This window comes from Dendrobates tinctorius, unplaced genomic scaffold (genome assembly GCF_039654945.1).
Source record: "Dendrobates tinctorius isolate UK_male_01 unplaced genomic scaffold, ASM3965494v1 ptg000292l, whole genome shotgun sequence".
Classification (NCBI taxonomy): Eukaryota; Metazoa; Chordata; class Amphibia; order Anura; family Dendrobatidae; genus Dendrobates; species Dendrobates tinctorius.
In genome coordinates, this window is record NW_027361959.1 from 1,535,477 (window position 1) to 1,559,453 (window position 23,977).

The following is a 23,977-nucleotide window of genomic DNA, read 5'->3' on the forward strand; positions in this document are numbered from 1 at the left end:
GCCAAGAGCTGAACAAGACAGTCACCCGGTCGTGGCAGATGTCTTGAGTGAAGTTTCTGTGGTAAACCAGGAGCCGTCTGTCCATGAAGAGAGTTAGGCTTCGCTCTTCAAGTACGTGATGGAGGTACCCAAAGACATGCGAGAAGCGTATGCTAGTGAGGGTGCACATGAAAAGGCAATAAAAGCCTATAGTGTGAACTGGGCCCCGGAGAACCAGTTGGTGATACTGGCAGATAGGGAAGTCACAGAGAAGCAGATGACTGTCCTGAAGGAGATGCACCTTCAATGTCTCCGCACAAAACAGATGGTCGTGTTGGGTAATAAGAAAGCCGCTCGACGCCTGGAGCTTGTGAGGGAAGCTCAAAGTTGGCTGGGCTTTGTGGAAAACATAATTCTGGTACCCAGAAATCTGGTGGGGAAAGTTGTTGGAAGACTTGGAAAGGTGATGCAGGAGATGGTAAATAGATCTGGTGTGAAGAGAGTGGGGATCCCACCTGCTGGTGAAATCCAAGTAGCGGTTGAAGATGACATTGTTCCAGTCATTGTTGTTGGATCGGTGGAAAGCATTTGGTAGATCCGAATGCTACTGGAATATTGGGTAGCCTGCCTGCAGGAGATAGAGCAGTTGAGACTGGACTGACTGCAGATTAAGAAACAGATGCAGAACATCAGATAGCGGCCGCCTCCCACCCAAGGTATAAGGACCAGAAGGGATCCTCCAAATAATGGGACGGCAGGTAGCCGAAGACTGTCGGCAAGACAAGAAAGTCGAGAATCTGCAAGTGAAACAAAACACCATGAGCACAACTAGAGGGTGGTGCTAAAGTTAGGTTCCCAAACTTTATAGATAGTATGTATAAACTTAGCACTCAAGTATGATCAAGGAAGATTTATTGTAGTATGATCACACTTAAGTTGAGTGGTAAGTTTCTACATACTGAGAATCTGCAAGTGGCAGTTCTACTGTCAGTGCGAGACTGAGAGACCTTAGCTCCTGTGAGACACTAAATGGGTCAGACTCAGGCCAGACAGTTGACTCGACTGTAAGTGAGACTTCTGACCGTACTGACTGGGAGAGCCAGCCAGTGAGAGAAAGGTTGGGTGATAGGGCATACTACAGAAATGTGGAGACTAAAAAGGGTATGGTGACACAGTTGGACTGTGACTTATAGGCCAAAGCTCAAGGCCGACATAAGGACTGCTGGGGGCAGGGAAGGCCTGACAGATTGACTCTGCAATGGGAAAGGACAAAGTCCGATAATGTGGATGTCACAGAGAGGGATACAGTGACAGTATTGGACTACGTCTCGGGAGCTGACGCTCAAAGATGATTGAGAGGGCCCTCTCAACTGCTAGGGCAAGGTGACATGGGTGCCCGGTCTCGAGGCCATTGGTTTGTGACAAATATTCAACCCTACAATTTTGAACAAGGGGGGGTATGTGATGTAGTGACCCCTGTGACAGCTAGGGGGCGCTGTATGGGCTGCCCGGGACATGCATGCAGGCATTGCCTTTGTTGTGATGGGAAAATGGTGAGCAGCAGGATTATAAATGGCCGATATGTATCACAGGGGTGGGTGCCCTGTGATGGAAGCTTGAACGTGTGCTGATCAGCAGATCTACTGCTGAGGGTTTGTTCCTGTGTATTAGGGAAGCTTCCAGGTGACTTGGTGAGATGGGTGGGACCAGTCACCTACAAACCCTCCCAGGGGCGTGTGTCTGAGCACCCAAAGTAAAGCCAGTGTGTGTGGCTGTGTGGAATAGGACCTGTAGTGAGGTCATGACCATGTGATCCATACCTCACCTGTGGGTGTGGTTACGGACCATATAATGTGACCAGGGTGGGTCACATGGAGAGAGTGTGGGTACCTGAATGGTGTAGGCTGTAAAGTCCTGTTAACTCTGTGTTGGGAGATCCTGGGAGAAGGATCGGATCCCTGGAGCACATGGCGAGACTTTGGACCTGGTGAGGCCGGTGTGTTGGGAGATCCTGGGAATAGGGTCAGATCCCTGAACAGCACCCGAACAGGCCACGTGTGAGCAGAGTCTGTGGCGGCTTGCGTTTGGGGAAGCCACTGCCCGGCTGTGGGTCTGGAACAGTGAGGCGGCCTAGTAAATAAGGCACTGTCCGGAACAGTGATCCCAGTGCGGCCGCTTCCCTGAGAGAAAGGACTAACCAAAAGTCGGCGTCTGGAGCAGGAGCTCCTAAGAGGTAACCCCGGACAGGGGGAAATAACTGTGTTGAGGCTATAGAGCCTGTTTTCTGGACATGGCACAGCCTGTGTGGCCGTAGGACTGAGAGAGCAGAGCCCTATGATTAGCATTGACCTGTCTGATGTAAGACTGTTGCCGTTTATGGTTCATGCTGTATAATAAACCCCATGGACGGTTTAAGTGGAAAATGTTCCTGTGTGCATCAATATCGCAGCCAAGTGAGTGTTCCCCAACGCACTCAGTGAGCGCTACCTTACAGTGCGTATATACACATCAGTGCAAGGCTTGCAGGCACTGTATGTGGGCACATAGATATCATTGCATACATCAAAAGGGTCCATTAGTGTCTGCTGCTGCTCCTATTACATATATACCTAGCTCTAGGTATCAGTGGGTAGGAATAATTTTTTTGGCACCTTAATCCTGATTATTTTATTCCAAAGCAATCCAGAGCTCCTTTTTTTTCTCCATTTGCTTGTTGACACGGCAGACTACAGCCAGATCCTTTTAATACTACAGCATGAAAATCCAGCAATTTTAAATGGCTTTGTCCATCCCAGGCATCACATCTGAGTGCGCAGAAAATTGTGGAATTTTTTGTGGTACTGTAGTATATTTTGGAGTGTCTTCTAAAAATTTTTTACACCATTTTGCTGCCAAAAAAATATTTATCTGCCCAAAAAAATATTTAGCTGCTCAAAAAATATTTAGCCGCCAAAAAATATTAAGCTGCCAAAAACATATTTAGCTGGAAAAAAATATTTAGCTACCCAAAAAATATTTAACTACAGGTCATCTATTTAACACTGTGTTTTGTCTGCCACAAGCATTGCATATCATTCTGCTAAATATTTTACAATTTCAGTCCTCCAAAGAATTTTTTTCGTAGTGTCATAGCCTACTTATTGACACAATTTTTGTGGCAAAAAAAAAAATACAGGCCACATATTTAACAATGTGCTGTCTCCGTCAGACGCCTGGTCTATCTCTGGGCTACAAATTTGGGCATTTCAGGCATGCATTCAACTTTTTTTTGCTGTGTCTTACCGTAATTCTATACACTATTTTACTGTATAAAAACATACAGGCCACATATTGAACAGTGTGGTATCTCCGTCAGACACCTTATATATCTGTGGGTTACAAATTGTGGCATTTCAGGCCTCCATTCTACTATATTTGCTGTCTGTTACCCTAGGTTTATACACTATTTTCGGGTAAAAAGTAAATAAATCCAGGCCACATATTGAACAGTGTGGTATCTCCGTCAGACGCCTGATCTAGCTGTGGGCTACAAATTCTGGCATTTCAGGCCTACATTCTCCTTTTCTGGCTGTGTCTTACCGTAATTCTATACAGTATTTTTCTGTAAAAAAAACAAACATACAGGCCACATATTGAACAGTGTGGTATCTCTGTCAGATGCCTGATCTAGCTGTGGGCTATAAATTGTGGCATTTCAGGCCTCCATTCTACTGCATTTGCTGTTTGTTACCCTAGGTTTATACATTATTTTGGGGTTAAAAATAAATAAATCCAGGCCACATATTGAACAGTATGGTATCTCCGTCAGACGCCTGATCTATCTGTGGACTACAAATTGTGGCATTTCAGGCTTACATTCATTCTACTGTTTTTGCTGTGTCTTACCCTAGTTATTGACACCAGTTTGATAACCAAAAATACATTTTTACCTACACCTGGGGTGGAGGGATTTTTCTCCCAGGGGACTTCTATTAACGCTGCCAGGATTCAGGTAATGGCCTCAGTAGCTCTAATGCTAACTAGTTTACATAGGTATACCATGGATGTTATTATATAACTTTGGTTTATCTGAACCGATGAGCTTGAGCTGTGTAGTCATTATACTCTGCATGTTTGAGTAAACAGCAGACATTTATAGTATAGCTTTCCAGCAGCATACATCAACTGATTGCTTAGTAGCTATGAGGTTCTATACCATGCAGCAGAAAATACATATAATGGGAGTTGTAGGTCCCTCTCTTTTTGCACTGATTTTGGAAACTTGTATGTCTTTTAATGTTTTGATATTTGTATTAATAAAAGTAATTATATTTTACCATTTGAAATGCTCTGGTGTTGATCTGAACTCCAATTGGAGGTGATCTTGGATTTTTGTACTTAATTTGTGGTGAGCATTACTATTGACAATTTGGCTAGGGTAGTAGTAATTTTTACCTACAGCACAGATATTTTAACCCCTTAACGACCGCCGATACGCCTTTTAACGGCGGTAATTAAGGGTACTAAAACCACAGCGCCGTTAATTCACGGCGCTGTGATTTAAGTGAATCCCCCAGTGTTGGATTTTCTCCGGGGTCTCGGCTGCCAGGGGTAGCCGAGACCCCAGAGAACATGAATCGGTCGCTTTTGCGATCGCCGTTATTAACCCTATAACGGCGACCGCAAAAAAAAAAAAAGCCGCGATTTTACATTTAATTTCTCTCTCCTCTGATGTGATCGCACATCAGAGGAGAGAGAAATAGGGTCCCCGATCCCCCCCGGTACCTCTCCGTGGCCCTCCGTCCCCTCCGTCCCCTCCCGGTGGTCCCACGTCCCGCCGGCATCCTCCGATGGGCGCCGCCATCTTGAAAATGGCGGGCGCATGCGCAGTGCACCCGCCGGGAATCTGCCGGCTCCGGCTGGCAGATTCCATTCATTATTTTGATCACTATGATAAACGATCATAGTGATCAAAATAAAAAAAATAGTACATAACCCCCCCGTTTATCACTCCCTTATATAGGCCAATATAATGAAATAAAGAAAATATTTTTTTTTTCAGTTTTCCATTAGGGTTAGGGTAGGGTTAGGGCTAGGGTTAGGGTTAGGGTTAGGGCTAGGGTTAGGGTAGGGTTAGGGCTAGGGTAGGGTTAGGGCTAGGGTTAGGGTTGGGCTAGGGTTAGGGTTGGGCTAGGGTTAGGGTTGGGCTAGGGTTGGGCTAGGGTTAGGGTTGGGCTAGGGTTAGGGTTAGGGCTAGGGTTAGGCTAGGGTTAGGGTTAGGGTTGTGCTAGGGCTAGGGCTGGGCTAGGGTTAGGGCTCGGGTCACGACTAGGGTTAGAATTAGGGTTAGGGCGAACTAGAATTAGGGTTAGAATTAGGATTAGGGATTAAGGTTGGGATTAGGGTTAGGGTTGGGATTAGGGTTAGGGGTGTGTTGGGGTTAGGGTTGGAGCAAGAATTGAGGGGTTTCCACTATTTGCCAACTTTGGGGGTCTAAAAATTGGGGTCTAAAAAATCACTTTTGTGGAAATAAAAAAAGACTTTTTATTTTCACGGCTCTGCGTTTATAAACTTTTGTGAAGCGCTTGGGGGTTCAAAGTGCTCACCACACATCTAGATAAGTTCCTTAGGGGGTCTAATTTCCAAAATGGGGTCACTTGTGGGGGGTTTCCACTGTTTAGGCCCATCAGGGGCTCTGCAAGTGCAACATGATGCCCGCAGACCATTCCATCAAAGTCTGCATTCCAAAATGGCACTCCTTCCATTCCGAGCTCTACCATGCGCCCAAACAGTGGTTCCCCCCCACATATGGGGTATCGGCGTACTCAGGACAAATCGCATAACAACTGTGCAGGTATGATTTCTCCTGTTACCCTTGTAAAAATAAAAATTTGGGGGCGAAAAGATCATTTTTGTGGAAAAAAAATGGATTTTTTATTTTCACGGCTCTACGTTATAAACTTCTGTGAAGCATTTGAAGGTTCAAAGTGCTCACCACACATCTAGATAAGTTCCTTAATGGGTCTAGTTTCCAAAATGGGGTCACTTGTTGGAGGTTTCAACTGTTTAGGCAAATTAAGGGCTCTCCGAACGCAACATGGCATCCGATCTCAATTCCAGCCAATTCTGCGTTGAAAAAGTCAAACGGCGCTCCATCCCTTGCGAGCTCTGCCGTGTGCTGAAAAAGTGGTTTACCCCCACATATAGGGTATCAGCGTATTCAGGAGAAATTGTTCAACAAATTGTGTGGTTGATTTTCTCTTTTAACACTTGTGAAAATAAAAAAAATTGGTTCTGAAGTAAATTTTTTGCAAAAAAAAGTTAAATGTTAATTTTTTCCTTCCACATTGCTTTAGTTCCTGTGAAGCACTTAAAGGGTTAATAAACTTCTTGAATGTGGTTTTGAGCACCTTGAGGGGTCTAGTGTTTAGAATGGTGCCACTTTTGGGTATTTTCTGTCATGTACACCCCTCAAAATGACTTTAAATATGATGTGGTCCCTAAAAAAAATGGTTTTGTAAATTTTGTTGTAAAAATGAGAAATCGCTGGTCAACTTTTAACCCTTATAACTTCCTTCCAAAATTGTGCTGATGTAAAGTAGACATGTGGGAAATGTTATTTATTAAGAAATTTGTGTGACACATCTCTCTGATTTGAGGGCATAAAAATTTAAAATTTTAAAATTGCAAAATTTTCAAAATTTTCGCCATATTTCCGTTTTTTTCATAAATAAACACAAGACTTATCGAAGAAATTTTACCACTAACATGAAGTACAATATGTCACGAAAAAACCGTCTTAGAATCAGCGGGATCCATTAAAGCGTTCCAGAGTTATAACCTCATAAAGGGACAGTGGTCAGAATTGTAAAAATTGGCCTGGTCATTAAGCTGCAAACTGGCTCTGTCGCTAAGGGGTTAAAGTGTGGTTTTCCCGCACACGGATCACATACAAGTTCTCTACCAATTCAGCCATTTGCAGTGAATGTGGAAAATATTGTAGTCCATTTAAAATGGACAAGGCGAGTGGCAAGGGACGGGAAGTGGGCGTGATGGTGATGGTGCATGCAGACACCGAGGTTGTGGGCAAGCTGACCTACATCTTCTCACTCGACCTTCATGACCCAATTACTAGGGGTCTGTAACAGAACATTACTATTGAAACCATAGCAGTGTGAAACGGTTGTTGGTTGGTTAGCGGATAATGCTTCCAGTCAGTTTGTCACCACACCACTACCACCCTGTCTTCCACATGGTCAAGTCTGAGTACCTGTGAGTCTGTACCGCATATTCCTCACCCTGATCCTCCTTCCTCCCACCATGCCAAGTGCCCGGAGACAACTGACCCCACACTTGGACACTCCGAAGAGCTGTTTACATTTCCATTTATAGATTTGGGCCTCTCGCAAGGTCCATGTGAAGCGGGGCAAGATGAGATTGCACGTAGCGATGTCCAAATATTTGAGCAGCCACGGTCACACGAAGGCAACAGTGGGAATGTGTCACAAGAGGTGGACCATGATGAGACTCAATTGCCATCAAGTCAGGAGGACCAGGGTGCAGAAGAGGAAGCCGAGGTGGTGAATGATATAGTAACTGAACCTAGTAGAAGGACATGCAGAGCGAGGACAGCAGCACACAGGGGGAGGGAGGTGTAGCACTCCAACAAGCAGGAAGAAGCAGTGGGGTGGGCGCAGAGAGAAGGTGGGCAACCATTCCTCATAATACCAGTGTGACGGAAGTTGGCAGTACAACTGTTAGGTCTTTGCGAGTCTGGTTGTTTTTTGAAGACTCTGACGATAACCCCAAACAGGCTATTTGCACCACCTGTCCTGCCCGCATCAGCAGGGTAGCAAAACTAACAGCCTGGTCACCATCAGCATGATCATGCACATTGCAGCAAAGCACCCGACTTTGTGGGCCAAACCCCAGGCTCGAAGAACAGTGTCTGTGGGTGAAAACACTGCTTCTTCCACTGTTGTGCGTGCAAGCCAATCGGCTGTTCATGGTGCATGCGAAGATGCCTCCTGCCCTGCACCTGTCGCTGCCCACACTCAACTACCGTCAGGTGCTTCACGAGAACTAAATCAATGTTGATGGAAAATTTAACATTTTACTTTTTTCACAAAAATTTTTACTTTGGAACCAATTTTTTTTATTTTCACAATGGTATCAGGAGAAAATGGACCACAAAATTTATTGTGCAATTTCTCCTGAGTACACCGATACCCCATATGCGGGTGAAAGCCACTGTTTGGGTGCATGGCAGGGCTCAGAAGGGAGGGAGCACAGTTTGACTTTTTGAATGCAAAATTGGCTGGAATCAATGGTGGCGCCATGTCGCGTTTGGAGACCTCCTGATGTACCTAAAAAATATAACCCGCCTATTCTAACTCCAACCCTAACCCCTAACACAGCCCTAACCTTAATCCCAACCCTAACCATAACCCTAACCATAACCCTAACCACAAACCTAACCCTAACACACCCCTAACCCTAATCCCAACCATAACCCTAATCCCAACCCTAACCCTAGGCCCAACCCTAACCCTAGCTCAACCCTAAACCTAACTTTAACTTTAGCCCAACTCTAACTTTAGCCCAACTCTAACCCTAATGGAAAAATGGAAATTAAATTTTTTTTATTATTATTATTTTTACCTAACAAAGGGGATGATAAAAGGGCTTTGATTTACTGTTTTTTTTATTTTGATCACTGTGATAGGGTCTATCACAGTAATCAAAATGAAAAAATAAGAAAAACATGCTATTGTTGCCGGGTGCCGGCCGGCAGATCTCGGCGGGTGCACTGCGCATGTGCACACCGTTTTCTTCCTGGAAGAAGACACCAGTGGCCCGTGGGACTTCATGGGGGGTTGCAGGGACTCCGGAGGAAATGGCGTGGGGGATCGGGGGACCTTATTTCTCTCTCCTATGATGTGAGGAGAAATTAAATGGAAAATCAGACTTTTTTTCGCGGTCACTGTGGGTGACCCCGCCGAGATCTGCCGGCCGGCACCCGGCAACAATAGCATGTTTTTCTTATTTTTTCATTTTGATTACTGTGATAGACCCTATCACAGTGATCAAAATAAAAAAAACAGTAAATCAAAGCCCTTTTATCATCCCCTTTGTTAGGTAAAAATAATAATAATAAAAAAGGGTGATCGCAGCACTGACCTGAATCATGTTCTCTGGGGTCTCAGCTACGAGCTCTCCAGCCGAGACCCTGGAGAAATTCTAACTCTGGGGTTGCTGTTCCCTTATTCCTCAGCGCCATTAAAAAGCGGCCCTGAGGCATATGTAACCTTAACTGCCACCGTTAAAAGGCTTATCATTGGTCGTTAAGGGGTTAACAGAAATAAACACTTGAAATAGATTAGTCTTTTGGAATGACTCTATATAATATATGAGTTTCGCTTTTTATATTGAAGAACTGAAATTATCTTTTTGATGATATTCTAATTTTATGAGAAGCACCTGTAAACAGGATGGGCCATTTATATGGACATACAGTGGAGAAAAAAAGTATTTAGTCAGTCAGCAATAGTGCAAGTTCCACCACTTAAAAAGATGAGAGGCGTCTGTAATTTACATCAGTGGTAGACCTCAACTATGGGAGACAAACTGAGAAAAAAAATCCAGAAAATCACATTGTCTGTTTTTTTTTTCATTTTATTTGCATATTATGGTGGAAAATAAGTATTTGGTCAGAAACAAAATTTCATCTCAATACTTTGTGATATATCCTTTGTTGGCAATGACAGAGGTCAAACGTTTTCTGTAAGTCTTCACAAGGTTGCCACACACTGTTGTTGGTATGTTGGCCCATTCCTCCATGCAGATCTCCTCTAGAGCAGTGATGTTTTTGGCTTTTCGCTTGGCAACACGGACTTTCAACTCCCTCCAAAGGTTTTCTATAGGGTTGAGATCTGGAGACTGGCTAGGTCACTCCAGGACCTTGAAATGCTTCTTACGAAGCCACTCCTTCGTTGCCCTGGCGGTGTGCTTTGGATCATTGTCATGTTGAAAGACCCAGCCACGTTTCATCTTCAATGCCCTTGCTGATGGAAGGAGGTTTGCACTCAAAATCTCACGATACATGGCCCCATTCATTCTTTCATGTACCCGGATCAGTCGTCCTGGCCCCTTTGCAGAGAAACAGCCCCAAAGCATGATGTTTCCACCACCATGCTTTACAGTAGGTATGGTGTTTGATGGATGCAACTCAGTATTCTTTTTCCTCCAAACACGACAAGTTGTGTTTCTACCAAACAGTTCCAGTTTGGTTTCATCAGACCATAGGACATTCTCCCAAAACTCCTCTGGATCATCCAAATGCTCTCTAGCAAACTTCAGACGGGCCCGGACATGTACAGGCTTAAGCAGTGGGACACGTCTGGCACTGCAGGATCTGAGTCCATGGTGGCGTAGTGTGTTACTTATGGTAGGCCTTGTTACATTGGTCCCAGCTCTCTGCAGTTCATTCACTAGGTCCCCCCGCGTGGTTCTGAGATTTTTGCTCACTGTTCTTGTGATCATTCTGACCCCATGGGGTGGGATTTTGCGTGGAGCACCAGATCGAGGGAGATTATCAGTGGTCTTGTTTGTCTTCCATTTTCTAATTATTGCTCCCACAGTTGATTTCTTCACTCCAAGCTGGTTGGCTATTGCAGATTCAGTCTTCCCAGCCTGGTGCAGGGCTACAATTTTGTTTCTGGTGTCCTTTGACAGCTCTTTGGTCTTCACCATAGTGGAGTTTGGAGTCAGACTGTTTGAGGGTGTGCACAGGTGTCTTTTTATACTGATAACAAGTTTAAAAAGGTGCCATTACTACAGGTAATGAGTGGAGGAAAGAGGAGACTCTTAAAGAAGAAGTTACAGGTCTGTGAGAGCCAGAAATCTTGATTGCTTGTTTCTGACCAAATACTTATTTTCCACCATAATATGCAAATAAAATGAAAAAAAAACAGACAGTGTGATTTTCTGTATTTTTTCTTCTCAGTTTGTCTCCCATAGTTGAGGTCTACCTATGATGTAAATTACAGACGCCTCTCATCTTTTTAAGTGGTGGAACTTGCACTATTGCTGACTGACTAAATACTTTTTTTCCCCACTGTACCTAACTGAAATGGGAATGGTTGGTAATATCAACTTCCTGTTTGTGGCACATTAGTATATGATAGGGGGAAACTTTTCAAGATGGGTGGTGACCATGGAGGCCATTTTGAAGTCAGCCATTTTGGATCCAACTTTATTTTTTTCAATGAGAAGAGGGTCATGTGACACATCAAACTTGTTGAGAAAAACAATGGTGTGCTTGATTTTAATGTAACTTTATTCTTTCATGAGCTATTTATAAGTTTATGACCACTTGTAAAATGTGTTCAAAGTGCTGCCCATTGTATTGGATTGTCAACACAACCCCCTCCCATAAACTAATGTGCCACAAACAGGAAGTTGATATCACCAATCACTCCCATTTTATTTAGGTGTATCCATATAAAAGGCCCACCCTGTATATGTATATATGTTACATGCATAGATAGAAGAAAAGCCGTCAGTTCAGCAGCCGCGTACTGTAAAATCACTGCAGGAGCCGACAGCATAGAATAGATGAATTACATACAGTAAATACAAATAGAATTGTAGGATAGATATCAGTGATGTATACAATTAGCACAGTGTGTGTGCATCTCACTGTACATGTATTTAATTACTAAAAGATTTTTCTGAAAAAATGGCATAAGCTCCTGCATAATTTTCGTAACCAGCAGAGGGAAAGCCGACAGCTGGAGGGCCGATGTTTATAGCCTGGGAAGGGGGCAATACCCATGGAGCTTCCCAGGCTATTAATATCAGCTCACAACTGTATACTGCCTTTACTGGCTATTAAAATGGGGGACCCAAAAAAAATGATGTAGAGTCCCCCTATAATTAATAACCAGCAAATGCTATGCAGATAGCTGCAGGCTGATATTAATAGCCTAGGAAGGGGCCATGGATACTGGCCCCTGAGGCTAAAAACATCAGCTCTCAGCCGCCCCAGAATAGGCGCATCTTTAAGATGCGCCAATTCCGGCACTTAGCTCTGCCCTGTAGCGGTGGCAAGTGGAGTTTTAGTTGGGGTGTTGGTCACCTTTGTATTGTCAGGTGACATCAAGCCCCAAGGTTAGTAATGGAGAGGCATCAATAAGATGCCCCATTACTCTCCATAGCTACATTGTATGAAAACATAGACACCCAGAATAAAGTCCTTTAATTGAAAGAATGACACTGACTCCTTTAATAAATCTTAATTAAACCATGCTTACAACCTCACCCATTCCACTGACGCTCTTGTCATTTTCAAAAGAGTTAAAGATAAAAATTAAACAATTTTCCTCACCTTTCCGCAGAGATGCTGCTAATCCATTTGTCCCACGACGATTTAGTCTTAGGTACCCGTAAACATGGAGATCTTTGACGCAGGTTACGGGCTCACATACTTTCTCCAAAATATCAGCTAATACTCCACATTTTTTAAATGTGTTTTTTTTTTGCACTTTTTATTCAGGGTGCAGTTGGGCCCATTTGGTCTTGTAAACTGCGGTGTCTGTTCACATGGCATGCATTTTGATAGTGCTGGGCCAGCCCGCCTGAGCTAATAGAAGGGTGTCACTACTAGGCTGGCCTGGATGCTGTGCATGGCTATAGTGTGAACAGCGCCACATACAAGTGTTTTGTTGTGCATTAACATACCAGGCAACCGCCCCCTCCATATATTGGTAGGCTGCGAGCGGTTGTTATTATCGGTATTCTTGCACCTGTGTTGTCATCTTAATTATATGGGTCCACTGCATCCTGATAGTGCATTTGTCTGGAGGCCTGTACAGGTAAACCTCTTTGCTCTTTTTGATGTTTTATATTATTGGTGGACTTTTAAGTCCTCTTTCTATGCTGTATCAGATTTGCAGCACTGCCCAAACACAGTTTACAATGGACAGCCCGGGTCTCTGTGCTGAATCGACACACGCCTAAATCCCATTCACAGACTTTGTCTCTCACGGTCAGTACTGTCTGCGAGGGCAGCTGTGGCAGCATTGTCGGCTGCGTCAGCGTTCTCAGCGAGGGCAGTGATGTCGGCTGGTTCAGCGGTGTCTGAGCGGTACTCAGTCGATGCCTGTCAAAGCGCTCTGCGTCCCTGGCTCTGCTGTGCTCTGCCCAGACACCTCACAGGCGTCCCGTGCGCCCGAAGTTCCCGCCCAAACTGTCTGGTCACTTGCGCGCTGCAGCTCTGTCCGCTTAGCCACGCCCCCTTTTCTCAAACGCAGATTACGGTCTGGAGTCTCAAGCTTTCTACCCCGCAATATAGGTGACAGCCCTAACGGTTCCGGACCCTCTACAGAGGAGACATGCCTAGTTAGTTCCTTCCACTTACATTTGCATAGAAAGCAAGTGTTATACAATAATTGAGATTTTTGAGGAATTTGTGTTTAATTAAAGAACATAGATGCAAAGTCTTAAAAGGATGAGATTATTGATAAACTTATTCCCGAACTGAAAAAAAACGTAGATTGTTAAATTCGATCTGTTTTCCACTTTAACTGCTGCTTAGACCTTGCACATTGGCCCAGATCCAAGGAATAAGATTTGCAGACCAAGAGGATAGAATAACTTAACCAAAACAACAGTTGCCGTTTATTGTGATAGTTTGTGATCCAGAGCCATATATGCATATAATGAAAAAAAGTTGTTTGACTTGTTTTGAGTGATACAAAAATCAAAGAAAGAACATATGCATTGCATTAGCAACACAGCAACATCGATGGTTGGGTTGGTCTTATAAAAATACAGCTGCCCTTGCTGTAGCATTGATTTTGTGAACACCTTTTCAAGACCAAATAGGGTCTCATGTATTTTCAATATGACATTTATTTCCTTTTTTTTATTCTCTGAGGAAATCAGTCATTCCAATCTAGTGTATGCATTTCTCCAAGTTCAGTAAAAGTGAATATTTCTTTTGATATGATGGTTTCCTGGTAAAGTCATCTAAAATATGGTCAATCACTTAAAGGTCTCCCACTATTTGGGGGTTCTGTAATAAAAGTAACCTTTCTTACTTGCTATAAAATGCATTTTGTTCAATAATTCAGGTCTGCCACTCATCAGGGATTTCTTAATAAACATTAGTAATACGAAGTATTAAATTCACCAGAGAAATTTTATAGAATAACATATCCTAATTATCCATTTTGTACCTCAGGATCAAAGACAAAATGACTGTCAATTGCTCATTTTTTATATATGATAATCCACTCTAAATAATTCCTACTATCATACATTTACCAAATAACAACACAATAGAAATACTGTATATATACCAATACTAATTATGAACAAACCCAGGATCTCAAGACCACTATTACTAAGTACACCACTATATAAAGGACAAATAATACTGCAAGAACATGACCTCATTTTCTATGGTGGTATTTATATTACCATACTGACAACGAAGGAAAAAAAACACTGTGCTAAGAAAACCATTACAAACAACTCGTATAATGGTAGATGCTGAGGGGCAATTAACAATAAAAAGAAAGCATTTAAACTACTAAAGCAGGATGGCACCGTTGAAGCTCTAAAAATCTATAGCGAGAAAAATCTAAAAAACTAATTAAAGCTACTAAAAAGGAAACAGAGAAACACATTGCTAAGGAGAGTAAAACCAAACCCAAACTCTTCAACTATATCAATAGTACAAAAAATCATAAGTGAATGTGTAGGCGCCTTAAAATATTGTGAGGAAAGAATGGTTGTTGATGACAAGGAAAAAGCTAATATATTAAACACCTTCTTCTCCACGGTATTCACGTTGGAAAATAAAATGGTAGATGAAATGCCGAGAGTCAAAGAAAACCCTATATTAAGAGTCACCAATCTAACCCAAGAAGAGGTGCAAAACCGGCTAAATAAGATTAAAATAGATAAATCTCTGGGACCGGATGGCATACACCCACGAGTACTAAGAGACCTAAGTAATGTAATAAACAAGCCATTATTTCTTATATTTAGGAACTCTATAGAGATATGGTCTGTTCCACAGGACTGGCGCAAATGCGGTAACAATATTCAGTGGGGCACCGCAGGGGTCAGTGTTGGGACCTATTCTCTTCAACATATTAATGATCTGGTAGGAGGTTTACAATGTAAAATATTGATATTTGCAGATGATACAAAACTATGTATATCAGTCAATACAAGAGAAGATAGTATTCTGCTACAGATGGATCTGGATAAGTTGGGAACTTGGGCCGAAAGGTGTCAGATGCAGTTTAACAATGATAAATGTAAGGTTATACACATGGGAAGAAGGAATCAATATCACCATTACACACTGAACGGTAAACCACTGGGTAAATCTGACGTGGAGAAGGACTTGGGGATCCTAGTTAATGATAAACTTACCTGGAGCAGCCAGTGACAGGCAGCAGCTGCCAAGGCAAACAGGATCATGGAGTGCATTAAAAGAGGTCTTGATACACATGATGAGAGCATTATACTGCCTGTGTACAAATCCCTGGTTAGACTGCACATGGAGTACTGTGTACAGTTTTGGGCACCGGTGCTCAGGAAGTATAATGGAACTAGAGCGAGTACAAAGGAGGGCAACAAAATTAATTAAAGGGATGGGGGACCTACAATACCCAGAAAGATTAGCAAAGTTAGGATTATTTAGTCTAGAAAAAGACGGCTATGGGGCAATCTAATAACCATGTATAAGTATATAAGGGGGGACAATATAAATATCTCTCTGAGGATCTGTTTTTACCAAGGAATATGACGGTCACAAGGGGGCATTCTCTGCATCTGGAGGAGAGAAGCTTTTTCCACCAACATAGAAGAGGATTCTTTACTGTTATGGCAAGTGAGAATCTGGAATTCCTTGCCTGGGGAGGTGGTGATGGCAAACTCAGTCGAGGGGTTCAAGAGAGGCCTGGATGTCTTCCTGGAGCATAACAATTGCATCTTACAGTTATTAGGTTCTTTAGAAGGACGTGTAAATCTGGGAATTTATTCTAACGGAATATAGGCTGAACTGGATGGACAAATGTCTTTTTTAGGCCTTGCTAACTATGTTACTATGTTAATATGCAAGCTAGGTGTTCACCTTAGTCAGTCTGGTGGTGGAAGCTGAGCAGACTGGATTTGTATTGGAGCAAAAGAGAGAAACAAACCAGAGTTTATTTGTGAGAAGAGACTGGACAGGCTGTGTGCACCAAACTGCACGTATTTGTTTGACCAAACTGTTTTAAATGGGGTTCCATTGGGGAGACAATAAGGTTTCCATAAGGGGCCAAGAATAATGATTGGTTGTGTCATGCTACCAAAGTGAAGGGACAGGTAAAAGAGTGCCTTCTAAAATTCCAAGAGGAAAAATCCAGAAGTTATAATCTTGAGTGAGACAATTTAAGTCTTGGGATTGGGTACTTGTTTTTGTGTCAACAGGAGAGAGTAAGTTCCTTACCCAGTGGCAGGGACCATATTGGGAGATAGAAAAGGTGGGAGAGGTCAACAATAAAGTGCACCGTTCAGAGAAAAGGAAGGTCTTTCCCATATATTATGGCAATGTACTGAAACCCTCAAAGGATAGGGACCCGCTCAAAACCCCTTGTTTGTTGGCCTGGTCAGAAGCCTATATTGTGTTCCAAAAATTATCACGACTGAAAATCGGTACGCAAAATTAGGGGCAGGTTCTTGGAGGTACTAGTTCACCCTCATGTTATCAAGCATTAAAACCCCTGTTGGCTCTGTGTATTGGCAGATGGTGCCCTGCTTTGGCCATAGGGCGATCATCTGTGAGTAGCCAGGGTCTATTTTGTTTAGTTAGCACCAGGGCAAGACTAGGGATTTTCTGCTTATTCATGGTCAATTTTGGTTAGTTAGGACTTGGACAAGGCTGGGGATTTGGGTTTTGTTTTTCAGTGCTAAGACACAAAAATCCAGTGCCTGTATGAATGCTACCTAATGCCTAACTGACAGCGTGAATCTTTACAGAATATATGGTATTAGAAATGGATGTGTATCACCCATGTGACACTAGGTCACTTATTTGTATTCATATTGAACACAAACTTATTTGAAGCAGTGATTGGGCCCATGGGTGGCAGGAGGATTGTTGTACAATTCTGTTTTACTAAAAGCTTGGGTTGTCCACTAGTTGAAAGTGCCATTAATAGTTCCATGCCTACACTTTGTCACATTAACAGTATCACCTTTCTGCCTCCACACAGTAATAAAGCCCCCTTTGTTCCTCAATACAAAAATAACACCACATCTGTGCTTTCACAATGCAGTAGTGCCTTCTTTGAGTCTTCACACAGGAATAACACTTTTGTGCTTCCACAGTCATGGACACCATAAAAAATAGCAATGTTGACCACAGAGTAGCAATTATCCTCTTTGTGCCTCCACCTCGGCCGGTTTTAGACAGAGTGGGGCCCTGAGAAAAATTTAAAATGTGGTCCCAAATACTAATATACTGCTCTAGTGACCCTGTCTGGTTCACAGCTTTCCTCCTGCCCATGCTCAGTGTCGTAGATCTGTGCTAGAAGTTACAGCCCATCTCGCACAACTTCTTCAATCACTGGCCAAAGTTGGAGTTCTTGTCTAGGTATTTTCAGGGGCTCTTTGGTGTTTGACCAAGCACGAGTGTCTCCTCGGTTGGTATCGGTGGGTGCTGGTCCTCGTAGGTTGACTGGCGTTGTTTAGGTCGGGATCTTGACCGGCATCATTTGGGCTTTTGATGCTTGACAGTCAATGAGTGCAGTCTGTACATTGATTGGCATAGCTCTGGTCTTTGCAGCTTGACCATTGTCGTCTCTGTCTGGGCCTAGTTGATACCTGCTACTGCGGCCTACTCATGCTGGAGCTGCAGCAGGAGCATTTGCCACCTCTCTTGGCACCAAAGTCTCTCCCGTTTTGGTGTGCTGACCTTTTATATTGGAGGCTGGTTTTGTCATGGTCACCAGATTCAGAGCACTGTCCCTTGTGCAACTCTTCTACTTAAGAATATTTTCACAGGTTTTTGTTCAATTTTGGAGGCCACACAGCTTTGTAACCCTTATCTCCTATGCTCTGTTGTCCTGCATATATGTACCTCATCGGTTGGAAGTCTTTCCTTCCATGACGTATATATACTGAAAATGTCGGGAAGAGTTTAAACTGCTTGAAATCTGCCAACAAAAATATTCAACATATGTATGAGATTTCAGAAATCTCATTGACTTTGCTGGGACCGTTAAATGGTGCTTTTTTGTGGCAAAAACATGGGGGAAATGCTGCATATACATGATATGTAAACATTGCCTCAGGCTTCAAGTAAGTGCCATTTTTGTTGTGTCCTTTAGCACTATATAGACCTTTTAGCATCCACTTCTAACACAAAATTTAAAGACAGCCTCAACCTCACAAGTAGCTATTATATAAAATCTATGGGTGAATAGATGAATATGGGCTATTAGCTCATAAATAGATATTAGACTAAGCTCACACTATTAGTTTTTGATATGTTTTTGACACTGCATATTTTTGCTACACCAAATCCACATGATCTTACTATTATAGCATAGTGGATAGGATGTATAGAAATCTCATGCCCACTGTTAAAATGACCACCATGGTCACCACCCATCGTTAAAAGTTTTCCTCCTCCCATATACTAATGTGCCACAAACAGGAAGTTGATAACACCAACCATTCCCATTTTATTTAGGTGTATCCATATACATGGCCCACCCTGTACAATCTGCATTTCAACAGTTAGTTAGCCTGTATTCAGAGTTAACTATTAGGGGGCCTGGCTTCCTGTATTTTAAGAGTTGGAGAGCAGCTCTTGAAGGAGTAAGAACTATTGCTGTTTAGGAGAAGGTCACAAGTTGGAGAGTCTGTTTAGTCCCTATGGAATAAGACAGCAAGTTCGAGAATAAGTTTCTACCAGCAACAGACTTTTATATGGCCAGAGTGCAGAGATGGAAAGAGAATTAAGAAAGTATCTTCCATATTGAGTGAGTACAGTCATAGCATAAGAGAGCTGTGAGAGGCATAATTCCCCAAGGCAGCTAGAAGGTGTGGGCTACAAAGGCACCGTGTTATAGCTGGTTCTGGAAGATAGGCGTTTCTATCCTGACCAGGAGGAGACACGAAAATACACCAATAGTGGAGGATAAAGAAAGTGAAGGCCAGAGCTAGAAAGCTTAGAAAGAACTAGTATAGTATCAATACTATCAAAATTCTCCTTCAATGGAAGTCTTCAAACAGAGGCTGGACAGACATCTGTCTGGGATGATTTAGCGAATCCTGCTTTGAGCAGGGGGTTGGACGAGATGGCCCAGGAGGTCCCTTCCAACTCTACGATTCTATGATTCTAAAATGCTGTTTGTGTTATATATAAGAAGAAGGCCTCTTTATGATGCTGAAGATTTGTTACATTTATATTTATTAATTCCAGTAAAGATGTTTTTATCTTTTTACATCGGACTCTGGTCCACCTGATTTGTCGCTTATTTTCAACGTTCCCATGCCATCAATCCATTTATAGACTGAATGGGGTCAACAGCAAACCACCAGATCATTTGCACACACTCATGGGTACTGTAACCAGGTATATTGGGACCGCAAAGTAAACCTCAGCACGAACAGTCCCTTACACACATACCATCTGAATTTTAAGAGCTCCGGAATTTGTTGGCACTATAGAGATAAAAAATAATAATAATTATTATTATTATACATTATATTCATCATGGGAACATAGCCTCACAGAGACAACATTTTCTGTAACTTGAGGCACACTTTAAAGTTTGATAAAGCTTGTTAAATTGCCTCAGTATGACATAATGTGAATAGCGTGATTCTTACTTCTCAATATCAGGTCTCCATTAACAATTTCTACATTCCTGATTGCTCTTAAAAACCACATCTGGTGACGTCCCAGTGCTGTGCAGGATGACATCCCCACCTTTTTAGACCTTAGTATACAAGCATATAATAACTTGCCAGTATTTTCTTTCAGGTTGGCAAATACCCTTACAAAAATGTGCAGGGCAAGCTCAGGGGCTAACGTATATAATCTTTTGGAGAAATGTAAAAGGAATTTGATAATAAAGTTATCTATTCATTGTGTTACACTGAAATACAATATAAATAGCTCAGATGTTCTATTTCCCAGACTTTATAACATTCTTTATAATGCACAGTAACAGAAAAATTCTATGTGATATAAATGAAGACTTAGAGATTTGTTAACAGATTGGAAAATCTATATACATGACATACAATGTATACCAGGCTATAATAAAAATCATAAATATTCATTTCTTGGCATGTGAGAAACTGATATTTCTGTTTCCTCTTGAAAAGCTTGCATTTATTAAATAAACCAATACTTTTTAGGCCATGTGTCACATCAAACAATCCAAAGTGATATTAAACGTAACCTGGAATGTCAAAAAAATGCTGTTCATCTGCAGATAATAGCATTCCAAAGCCGTGTGGATTTCACACTGAAAACTCAGCTTTCAAGAGGAAATTAACTTTATTACTTCCGGCAGACTCTTGCTATCAGTCATAGAGATGAAGTTGCTGCGGTTTCAGTGCTGAGTCAGCTTTCAGTCAGTGCTGGAGGCGTAGTTAACGTTGCCACTCAATACGCATTGAGTGGTAACTGAAGCAGCTGTGGTCGCTAGAGATGAGCGACTTTGCCTCTTTTCGGGTCGAGTCGGGTTTCATGAAACCCGACTTTCACAAAAGTCGGGTAGAACGCAATCGGCCGATTATCGTGAAAAGTCGAAGGCCGACTGAAACACAAAACCCAATGCAAGTCATTGGGGAAGAAAAGTCGGCAGTGAGTGGAGGACAGGAAACACACCTACAGTGCTCATTTTAATGCCAAAAACATCAATTCTTATTACTTAAGCTTGTCAACCTTAATTTACTTTATAATACTAGTTAGGCATTGAAAACTGGGGGTTATTTGGCTAAAGTTGTGGGGGGTAGGGCTGGCTCCAGATTTTCATGGGCCCAGGGCCAAAGAGTGTCACTGGGCTCCTTTAACACATGCCAAAATTCATGATCCTCTGATACAGCAGAGAAATAGCGGTATAGTACAATGAAAAATACTTCACTTCTTACATCACATGACTGATATCCATTTTAAATTCTCCAATAGCTCCAAAAATGGACAGTATATTACTCCATACAGTATTATGGCCACCGCATAGTGCGCCATACAGAGTAATGAGGCCCATATATTTCTCCATACAGAATCATTAGTCCCATATAATGTTCGATAGAGTATATGATGAGCACCACATAATGCTACAGTATATGTTGGTCCCCATAGATGAAGCTCCACTGTCTTATGGGCCCAAATAATGCTCCATATATAATGGGCCCCATTTCTAATGTTCCACTGTATAATGAGCCCTGTAAATGCTGCTCCAGTGTCTGATGTCCCCCATTTGGAAAGCTCCAGCATATGATGGGCCTCACGGATGATGCTCTAGTGTACGATTGGTCGAAATAATGCTCCATATATAATCTGCCCCATTTACAATGCTCCAGTATATGATGGGCCCCATGGATGATACTCCAGTGTCTTATGGGCCCAAATAATGCTCCATATATAATGGGCCCCATTTCAGTGTATAATGGGCCCTGTAATTGCTGATCCAGTGTCTAATGTCCATCTTTGGAATGCTCCAGTGTATGGTGGGCCCCATATATCATTCTCAAGAGTATAGTGCTCCCCAAAAATTGCTCCCAACCTTTAAAACAATTAAATAAGTCTCCTCGCTAGGGAATCACTGTACTCTGGACTCCTCGTCGTCCCCATCTTCCATCTCTCTGCACTTGGACTGTTTAGGCAGAGGGTGTACAGACGTGATGTCATTGCGCTCTCTGGCCAGAATGTCACTGTCAGGAAATGCGGAAGACGTCACGGCGGTGGAGCATGGAGAGGTAAGTATTTCAGCTTTGCAAGTGCTGTGATCCTGAGAAAGCGGGGGGGCCCATTCGATGGCGGCGGCACTGGCACAGGGCCCCTCATAGTACGGCGGTGTGTCTGACGGCGGGTGGGCCCCCCTCCCGGGTGGGCCCCCCTCCCACCGGCAGAGACACTTTTGCGTACTATGAGGGGCCCTGTGCCAGTGCCGCCACCCATGAGTATGCCCCCCACCTGCTCAAGGAATCTGCACTTTCATTTGCACCTTCCTCTTTGTCACCGTGTAAGGTGGTATAGTATGCAGGAAGGGGAACCTGAGTTTCATCAGGGTCATATTCTGGCTGTGTAGAGTGTGAGGGGAATGTAGTGGCCTGGGTCAATGTACCAGCAGAATCATCTAGCAGTGGCTGGGCATCAGTGCACTTGTGGCGCCCCCAGGAGTACGGTCGCCACAGTGGCATTACCTTCCTCCTAGGGAGTGTGATGTCATGCTTGGGAGCAACGAAGGATCTCTCTAGCAGTTAAACCAACACACAACACAGTTCCCACTCCAGGCCAGCAGGGAGACCTCTGAACCTGACTGCTGAGGAGCTGATCTCTGTGGTCGGGAGGAGGGAAGTTAGGGCAGTCTGTGAAGGGAAGGGGAAGTGTGTGGATGTGAGAAGGGGAGCTGGAGGATGAGCAGAGTTAAGGCTCACTCCTAGCTGGAGCCCATGGTCCGGATCCGGTCTCCGAGTTTGTAGGGACACTGACGTTCCTGCAGCAGAAACCGGAGGAAGTAGCAGCTGCAAATGCTCTGTTCCCAACTAAGGCTCGGAGGCCCCAGCAGCGACGTGTGTGAGCCAGAAGGAAAAGGCTACGGCTGCCTGCCATACGAGAAAGTTCCAAAAGAGAGTCAACAGGGGTAACTTCAGTGAACTCAGTACTGCGAGTACCTCAGATAAGCGCTAGAACGGAAGCCATACTACCTATCTGCAGAGAGAGAATTCCTAATTTGCTTCCAGGCTGACCAACTCCTGCTCCATCTGTACTCTGGGTCCTGGACGGCACTTACCAAGTACAGGTAAAGGAACTGCAGGACTGTGTCTGTCATCTTTCTCCTGCACCTGGCGCACGGCTCTGCTACATCCTGCACTGCACACCATCTACCAACTCTTTCATCTGCCCTGCGACTATGGCTCTACCTGTGTAGGGCTTCTACATCTTAGCTGCACCACAACATCTGTCCCAGAGAAGCGACACTGCAGCGCTGGTCAATCTGATCAGAACCCACAGGTGGTGTCACGTATCATTCACCTATAAACATTATTCACCCCTTTGCATGGATGCCTAGAGCCACAGACCGGGTCACCAACACCGTGACACATCCCTCTGAGACACCGGCCCGGTACCGATTAACCCCACTGCCCTGGCTGGCGACCCACACTCCATGTCAGATTCATCTTGGACTGGGGAATTCACGATTTGACTTGATAACCCAGGCATGGTATGTGAAAAGAGCTCCATGGAGTAATCTGTAATGTGGCCTGCCGCATCCTTCACTTTTGGTATTGGTGAAGGACACAAGGAATGGTGTTGTTTTTGACCAGGAGCCTTCACTGACGACTCAGTGCTTTTATTTTTTTAAACTTCAGAAGAGGAGGAGATAGAGCTGGAGGCTGTGTCAGCAATGTAAGCCAAAATCTGTTCCTGAAGCTCCGGCTTTAAAAGCGGTTTACCTACTCCCAGAAAAGGGAGCCTTCGAGGCCCTGTGGAGCCAGACGATGACGCAGGCTCAACACCTCCTGCGTTAGGTGCTATTGTGCTTTTGCCACTACCAGCAGATGCACCACCACCACCACCATCAGTACCAGCTGGCAACGCCATCCCACTTCCATGGCCTCTTCCACCATACTTCCTCATTTTTGGGAAAATGTACCCAAAATACCACCAGCTATATGGTACTGTAAAACAAGGTACAAGATGTGTATAGTATTGGGGAGAATTTGAATCTCCCTAGAGATTTTAGGAGGCTGAACTATTATCTCAGGCCCA